Below are 9,156 nucleotides of genomic sequence, written 5' to 3'. Positions count from 1 at the left end.
AACGAGAGCCGCGCCCTCATGGCTGGCTTCACACTTCCTTGGGTAGGAAGGAAGCTATGGAAATCCCCACAGCTCCCAATTGCTTCTCTTTCGGCAGCCCCTCCCTGTGGCCCACGTGATCCAGCAGGGCCCCAGGTGGTGACATGCTGTCTACCTGGCCACTGCCTTGTGCTTGAGGCGTCTGATGGACAAGGCTGGGTGGGAGGTGTTGGGGGGTGTTTCCTGAAACACTGGTGTACCCACGCCTGTTCAGACCTCCAGTGCCCGGTCCTAGGCTTCAACTCCGGGATAAAGTCCTGACTCACACCATCATGACTCACAGTCCCACCTCCCTGGCTCAGGCCAACACCAAGCTGTCCTTCACCTGCATGCTTCAGCTACACTGACCAGCTGCCCTCCAGCCGGTCACCTCTGGGCCTCTGCATGAGCCATCCACTGTGCCTGGGTGGATGGAGCGTCTCCTCAAGGCAGACACTTGTACCTCTCTGGGGAACCTTGACAGACATCACAGTAGAGCAGGGGCCCCTTAACACTCCTGGGGGAACCCCACCCCCACGACTGTCTGTTCTCTGTTCCTCCCCCCACCCCACCCCAATGTTCCCGCCCCCCACCCCATCCCCCTGTGGACAAAGTGAGAACGTTCTAGGGGCTGGGGAGATAGCAGGTCCAGGAAAGTGTTGGCTGTCTCTCTAGCCCACCCCAACCCCCTTATCTTGGAGGTGTCCCTGGGGAAATTCTCTGGCTCCAGGCTCATCCATCTCAACTCCACTCGCAGTGACAGACCGCTTCACAGTTCACACACAGCCCAGCAGACCCTCAGGTGGAATCTCCGCGGCCTGGTTTGGGCTCCCAGCAGCCCCCACTGCCAAAAGCCCCAAGGGGAATTTCTAGACCCTCCAGCGAAGGTGTAGATTGCAGGAGGCTGCCCCTGGTGGAGGTCACAGCCTCTGACCTCAGACCTTGGCTGTGTGCTCCCGGGTCGGTTACTCTTGTGTGCACTGGCATTGGTCCAAGTGAGACAGTGGGTGTCCACTGCCCTCCCTCTTCTGAGGTCACAGGAAGAAGCTGGGTGAAGACAGGTATCACCTGTACCTAAACGTTTGTCCATTCCACCTCTCTTCCCCGGCTTAGTAGCCATTGTAACATTTTGCTTTTGTTTGGTTTTAAGCCAAAGAAGTCACATCCGGGAGGCTTCCTCCACTCTACCTTTCACAGTGAGCAGACATCGGCCCTTTTCGTCTGTCCGTCACAGAAGCTGGGGAGGGCGGTGTGCTTTGATTGGCTTTGATGCTGACTGGTGAATCAGTCATGGAGGCCAGAGAGAGGAGACTACTGATTGGACCGATGCTAGGCATGTTGGTGACGTATGGGGTTCCTCCGACCTGAGCCAGCGGGCCTCAGGGTAGGATTTTCTGGAAAAAAAAAATTAGCACAGTGGACACTGGGACAGAAAGAGGAGCAGACAGAGTCCAGCCCTCCAGCTCTGCTACAGAAACAGATTACTATCTGGGGGGGGGGACACCCCAAGAGCTCTCCCTGTACTTGGGGTGTTGACGGGAGGATGGGCAAGTGTAAGGTCAGTCTGGGCTACATAGTGAGACCCTGTTGGGGATGGAGAAGGAAGGAGAAGAGGAGAGGGGAAAGGAGGGGAGGGGAGAGGGAAAAGGTGGGTGGGGGTGGGAGAGGGCCAGAGAGGGAAGGAGGAGTCCAGGTATTAGTGTCTGCTCTCAGAAAAGGACAAAGCAGTTACAGCCGCCTCCACGACCATCACCACCACCAGTGAGCCTACTTGTTCGGAACAGACCTGCCTGACAGTAGTGACCTCGGCACCCAAACTGAGGTCAGCAGCACCCCAGTCATTCTGACCACCCAGGGCCACCCATGAGGCTGCACATCTGAGCTCTGTGTGGATGGGTGCCATGACTGATTATTGGTGTCCACCGTAGATACGGGCACGGAGGGCAGAGTGCGTCGGCAGCACACTTATTGCCAGAGACTAACCCCATGACACCTGCCCAATGTACCAAAATCCATCATGAATCTCTCTGAGATGGAGCTAAGGGGTGTGTGGAATGAATTAGGGTGTGCACTCTGTTCTATGTGAAAGTTTGGAGGTTTTTTTTTTTTTTTTTTTTTTTTTTTACTGGAAGCCCATGCTTTGGAAGGCATCTGAATGTAGTATGTTCCACCCAGAACATTCCACGGGTTCCGCTTTCTCTGGCTTATTAATAAAGAAAATGACCTACAGGTTTGTCTCTTAAGGAGACATTTTCTCAGTTGAATTTCCCTCCTCTCTGATGACTTCAGCTTCTGACCTAAAACTAACCAGAACACCCTCCCTTTTTCCTAGTGGTGCTAGGAAATTCATAGAATTGCTATTTCTCTCTCATACACACACACACACACACACACACACACACACACACACACACCACCACCTCTAGCAGTACCACCCCTTCACATGGGGCACTGAAGGACAAGCAGACTAGTACCATTTATGAAATAAATTTTTAAAAAGATTTCTTTTTACTTTTTATTGTGTGTCTATGTGTGGGTGTGTGCATGTGAGTGCAGTGCCCAGGGAGGCCACAAGAGGGCACTAGATTCTGTGGCACTGGAGTTCCAGGTGGCTGTGAGCTGGAAACTGAACTTGGTGCACTCAACGGCTGAGCCATCTTTCTGATCCTAGACCCATCTCTTAGTGCGTTTTTACAGGATCCAGCTCAGAATAACAGGGCCTGGAGGGGACTAGCCTTGCCCACGTCTTTGTGTGGCTCCATGGAGCTAAGCATCTAGCTGTGTATGCAGGAAGAATGAAAGACCCACAGGCCCCCAGAGGCTGGATTGATGAGGCCACGGGAAGCTGTCAGCCCAATGGAAGCCAGCTGGCAGCAGGTGAGTAGCCACCCCACCCATCAGCACCTCTGGAAGCAAGAATGAGCTCCTAGCTTCCTCGCCCCCATGACCAGTGGCCCAGCCCCAGGAGCTCCTGCTGGCCTATGGACTCTTGAGTCTGCACTATGTTGCTGGGCCCCTCCCCCATATCATAGAGCCCCTTAGGAGAGGAGGTTCCCTAGGTTAATATCTGGTGTTAATGAGGGGTAACCAGTGGGAAAAGGCAAGGTCTACCTGAACCGGGTCTTGGAAGGGAGCCAGAATCTCTCTGGCCATTGATTCTCTTTCCAGATTCATGTGCTGTGTGGGGAGATTAAGATGTATAGTCTGTAAATGGGCTAACCTTTCCCCAGCTTTTAATGAGCCTTCCTATACTGTAGCTGTTTCTCTTTCTTGTGTGTGTGTGCATGCACACACGTGGGTGCACACACTCCCTAATGCAGCCCATATGGAGATACAAAGCTGCCCTGCTCTAGTCCCTAGCAAGACTTTTTTTTCCTTCAAATTTAAATTTGTGGTTCACCCACATGCATTTCCAGCGAATTCAGAAAGTGGGTTCAGGGAACAGGCAAGGCTCCCTCACAGAACATGCTAGAAGGACACTAGTAGTCCTAGGCACTGTGGGAGCCCCTCCAAGGGAATCCCCTGGATTCTCAGTGCACTTCAGGCCTCCCTGTGGATGGAGTGGCATGAGTACATGCATGGTCCCTAGAGCGGAACCTCCATTCGCTGCATCCCTGGGACATTGGCCTCTAGAGGAGGAAATTCTAATCTCTGATCGAACCAGTTCTCCCTGCCTCATAAGGTACGGAGGGATAGGAGCATATTCTGAAGTTTTTTTCTAATCCATGACCCACCCCACCCCACCCCCAGCCTCATTCTGGTCTCCATCAGATCAGCCAGTCAACGTCTCTAGAGGCACCAGCCACCTCCCCTCTGTCCCAAGTTAGGGAACTGCTGTTGTGCCACCATGGTGGGAAGGGGAAGTGGGGTCATCAAGATTACGGCATGAAAGAAGCCAGCAGACAGAAAGACCTGGAAACCCTCCCCCCCCACACACACACATACCTGGGCTAAATGCAAGAAAGGGGGAGCCTTCCAAAAGCCAAGAGACACAATTGCAGGGGAAGGTGGGTGCCGTGTGAGCTGAGAAAGGCCATGTGCCTGAGGGCCCAGCACCGCCTCCCCCCAGCTCAGTAGCCCACGTCAGTTTTCAGGAGAACATTTCTCTCAGTACACCGCCTCCTGTTTCTATTGTCTAGCCATGTGTCCGGGATACAGACAGCCGGCAATCTCAGCAAGTGTCTCCTGGATGCTCACCCACACCTACAACAGCACCCTGACCAAAACACTAAACAGATCAGCTTAAGACGGACAAATTGGACTCTGGGGTTTCGGGGCTTCAGTGTAGTGGGACACGGGAATGTTCACGGGAGTGGGTGGCAGTGACTCCACGCCATCACCACAAACCAGGAAGCAAGGGGAGGGTGCGACCCCCAAAGACTGCTCCTAGAGGCCTTCTGCTAGCCAGGCCTCCTAAAGGCCACTCCTGAAGTCTTCAAAATAGCCCTGCCAACTAGGGACCAAGCCCTGGAAACAGGAGTCTTTGGGGGAACATTTCAAAGTCAAAGATTAACCAGCCTCTTCTGATGCTAACTTCCCCGGTGTCTCAAACCAGTCTCAGACTCGGGAGCTTCGAGACCCAGTGTCTAACAGTTGCTGAAAAGATGGCATTCCCTGACCTAGCCAGAAATCCAGAGGAAATCATGACAAGCGGCTGATCACCAGCAAGAAAACAACTGTGGGAAGGCTGTTGTGTGTGAGAAGTCAAAGAGGAAGCGGCCAAAGCTGTAATCAGAAGCAAAGTCCTAGTACTTTAACTAAAAGGTAGGAATACAGAGCCGGGGGGGGGGGGGGAGGAGGCGTAAAGGGAGAAGAAAGCAAAATGCAAGAGAAGAGATCGTGGATTTAAATCTTAAACATCTAAAGGAGAGGCTCTAAAGGAGAAGAAAAAGGATCAATGACACTCACAATTAGGGGAAGGCGAGTGAGTGGAATCACTGCTAAGATGGGGAAAATTAATTGGGCCTAAACGCTATGGTAAGATATGTTTGGGGTCTGGAAAGATGAGGCTGTCATAATAAGACAACTCTTCTCACTGGTTCTATATGACGCATGAAGGGTAATGAACAGGATAAAGAAATAGACGCCTGTGGCAATAATAATAATAATAATAATAATAATAATAATAATAATAAATAATGAGCAGAGACCATGCACAGAAATCAGGACAGAGCAAGGAGGCAGAGGTAGTAAGATCTCTGTGAGTTTGAGGCCAGCCTGGTCTATAGAGCGAGATCCAGGACAGGCACCAAAGCTACACAGAAAAACCCTGTCTCGAAAGACCAAAAGAAAAGACATCAAATTGAAATCAGGGTGCTTTTGTTCAGTTACTGCTTGGCTGTTTCATTTTCTTTTCATCCGGTAGGAGCCGTTTTTGCTGGGAGTGAGCCGCATCCAAGGAGGAGAAAATGAGACTGGGCATAGAACAAACCCTCCAGAGAGGAGAGCAAGGCCCGTTACCAAACTGACTTATGCCTCCTGGGAAACTCTTTGGAAACACCTCGAGTGAGGGTACATCAGATTGCCTTGAGTAGAGAGGTCCTCACAACCACCCAACACGCAGGAGCCATCACTCCCATTTTCCAGAAGGAGAAACTGAGGCAGGGAGAGCTTAAGTGACATATCCAAGGTTGACAAGGCAGGTGGTGGCCTGGTCAGGCGTTTGGACCAGACAGTGGGGTTTTTTTTGGTTATAACCTTAAGGTCCCTGCCTCTTCGCAATGCCTGCTGAACTTACTTGGTTTAATGTGAGGTTTGCTACAGGCATACATGGACACTACACACACACACACACACACACACACACACACACACACACACACACACACACACACTGGGCCACATTGATGGTTCTTCACAGTGAGCTAAGTATCGGAGCTGTTTCCGCCTGTGATGTACAATTTAATTGAACTGAAGACCCCATCTCTTAGGAGGGTGAACTTACCATATTAAATACTCAGAGGCAAATCTCAGACTGTCCACTCCCCTATACCCTGGGAGCTGACCCTTGTGCGATTGGGTGAGGGCAGGGTAAGCATCCCATTCATATTTTATAAGTTTGTTTAATGGAGCCTGATTTTTGGGGTTATGTATTTTTAAAGACCACATAGCTTAGATTGATGGAGATGCTCCTGAGAGTCCTTCTGACAAACCAGGGAACTGGAGGCAGCCCAGCCCTTCTGGGGTCAAGAGGGACGGGAAGGAGACACAGATGGACAGCGCTACCTAAATGCCTACAGAGTGGAACCGGTACAATAGATTATGTCTGCCCCTACAGTGGACCGACTCAGCTGCTGAGGATGAGGTACAGCAGTCCTACCAGGGAAGGGGATTCGTGATGTGCCCTTCAGGGAGAAAAAGGCTCAGAGTGAGCAAGCAGAGGGTCCTATGGGGGTAGAAGTGAGTGTGTGTATGTGTGTGTGTGTGTGTGTGTGTGTGTGTGTGTGTGTGTGTGTGTGTGTGTGTGCGCGCGCGCGCGCACATGCGTGCATAACTAAGGGTTTTTATACCAGGGAAACTAGAATTCATAGCTCCATGAAGGGCCAGGTGGTGACCTTAGATTTTCTTGACCCCTCCAAGGCCAGGGTGCCTCATCAGGAGGCAAAGGGCCAAAGCCAGGTGCCTGTTCCCTCCATATATGACATGATACAGGGAGGGTTAAACACCCAAAAGGTGAGTCTGTGTCTGGGAGGCAGCTCAGTGGTTAAGAGCCTGTGAAGGACCCAAGTTCGGTTCCCGGCAGCTCTGCCAGGCAGCTAGCTCCCAACCACCTCTAACTCCAGCTCCAACAGGCCCAACAACCTCTTCTGTCCTGCACCTATGTGCACACACCAATGCACACATATGATTTAAAACAAATCTCTTTAAAGTGCATATGACTTGGGATGTATACCAGTGATCAAGCAACTGTGTAGCATGTGTGGAGCCCTGAGGTCCATCTCCAGCCTCTTGCTATAGAGAAAAGGTCCCTGAGAACACAGGGCAATCTCTCCTCCCTTGCACCTTGAGAATGACCTTGAAGTAGAGACCTTCACGATCCACATCAGCTGTTTATAGATTCCCTATGTACTTGAGGATGACCTTGAACTTCTGGTTCTCCTGTCACCACCTCCCCAAAGCTGGGACCACATGTGTGTACCCCCACTTCTGGGTTATATGACACAGGGGGCTGACCTAGGGCTTCATGCCTCCTAGCACTCTACCAACTAGCCACATCCCCAGCCCCGCCATATACAGCAGCATAAAGGAAGGGCTTCCCAAAGGAAGCTCTGAACACTGAAATTTCCAATAGCTTTAATTCCTGAGAGTTTGTGAGATGGACACACACACACACACACACACACACACACACACACACACACACACTATGGTTGTCCTTCCCTGGGGTGAGCGAGTGAGTCTCGCTGAGTCTTGTAGGTGGGCATCACCAAGGCCACCATCATACTCCCATCACACAGGGTTTCACAGTGAGACTGCCCCTGAATCTAGCCCTGCATCCCCTGTGTCCTGTTTCAACTGAAGTGGGGTGGTCAGGATGTCCTGGGCCCTCTGAGAAGGCAATGCAGTCGACAGCCGCAAGCATCCCACACTGAGCAAGAGTCTTCCGAATCCTCACATCCCGTCTTTCCTGGCGATCCTTTAAGGTGAGTAGTTCAATCCCCTTCAGTACAGGCTGTGGCCAGGGCTCAGAGACTTCAAGGTGCTTGCTCAAGGGCACACAGCCCCCAGCAAAGCCAGCAGTCGACTCCCAGTGTGCCTGGCTGTGCAATCTCAGCCTTCTGTGGGTGAATGGCAGCCGTAGGAGAGAAAGGGGGTGAGTGTCCTCCACAGGCTGATGAAAACACACAGGCAGCTCCTGGTGTCTGAGTACCAGAGGATGGTGCACACTCTTTCATGTCTGGGAACCCCTTCCTAAAAATCTTCTAGAACACCGTTTACTTAGGTGTTGTGTGGTAGTCATTATGTATTTTGTAATAAAACACTTCCGATGATATTAAATCAGTTTTATTTAGGGGCCACCTTAGTGCAGGACTTGCCAGGGCCTTTGGTATTCTCAATGGGCTTCAACCCTAAACATTTTATTTGGCCATGAGACCCTTTGCTTAGGAATTCTATCCCACAACCAAATTCTCTTTGGTGAATGCTCACGAAAAAAAAGCCTTTCTTTTGTTGTTATTTTAAACTGCTTTCCGAGCAGAAAAAGCTTAAATAGATTGAAAATTAAGACTAAAGAAATTTCCGGATCTCTCCCAAATCATCTTTTTTATTTTCAGAAAAATCCAAGATGTCACAGGCACCCACAGAGAAGGCAACCTCTGGCGGGACAGCTCAGGGGTGAAATTTTTTGTCATAGGAGCCTGTCAGCCTGAGTTAGATCCAGGGACCCACAGTGGGAGGAAGCACGTGGCCTATAGTTACACACACACACACACACACACACACACACACACACACACACACACGCATGCACACACACTTTGCATTCTCTCAGTGGAAAGAGCTAAGGGTTACATAGGACCAACGAGACCTGTAGCGTTTACCTACGTGTGTAATTGGCTCACTGAGCTGGACACATGGCATGTTCATTATAGTATAAAATGGGGTGCTGGTGCAGAAAACCCACCCTCCTCCATCCCAACATCATGACACACTTTGAGTCAAGATCTTAGACTGTGACTACTTTGTGTTCAGAAAGCCTCTTCGGATCCCATCGTACATCACGTTTCAGCCATGTTTAACTCTGCCTTGGAGACGGCCACCCAGGGTGTGCAGGTACCTCAGGGACAGGCAACTGTTTGCATCTAACTAGCTTCCAGAGTTTCCCAGGAGTGTGCATTGGGAAGCTCACTGGCTTAGCGGCAAATATGGCTGCTCAGAGCTCCGCTTCCCGGGTATGGGTCTCTTGAACTGCAGGAGGCAGATGCTAGAGGCTTCCAGAGGAGTTGCTTTTTTGCTGACATCATTCCCAAGTATGCCTTTAGGGGTCTGAATGAGAGACAAGGCTGTTAACCAGGGAGAAGGTAGGAACTTAAGAACTAACTACCTGGCCCTCGTCTTTGGCCAGATCTTCCAATCAGGATCCACTTCCGCTGCCCAGATGGCCCTGGCTGCCCACCCAACATGGTGTAGGTTAAGCCC

General features: G+C 51.0%; 1 long non-coding RNA gene across 1 annotated transcript; it reads left to right on the top strand.

The window, feature by feature from the left end:
- Positions 1–2,652: 2,652 nt before the first annotated feature.
- On the top strand, positions 2,653–7,669 carry LOC143270473 (uncharacterized). The gene is made up of 3 exons (XR_013047650.1): positions 2,653–2,895; positions 4,158–4,782; positions 5,384–7,669. It is a non-coding gene; the product is annotated as an uncharacterized LOC143270473 (long non-coding RNA).
- The last annotated feature ends 1,487 nt before the right edge of the window (positions 7,670–9,156 follow it).

This window comes from Peromyscus maniculatus, chromosome 23 (assembly GCF_049852395.1).
Source record: "Peromyscus maniculatus bairdii isolate BWxNUB_F1_BW_parent chromosome 23, HU_Pman_BW_mat_3.1, whole genome shotgun sequence".
NCBI classification, from domain to species: domain Eukaryota; kingdom Metazoa; phylum Chordata; class Mammalia; order Rodentia; family Cricetidae; genus Peromyscus; species Peromyscus maniculatus.
This window is presented reverse-complemented; position numbering and strand designations above follow the sequence as displayed.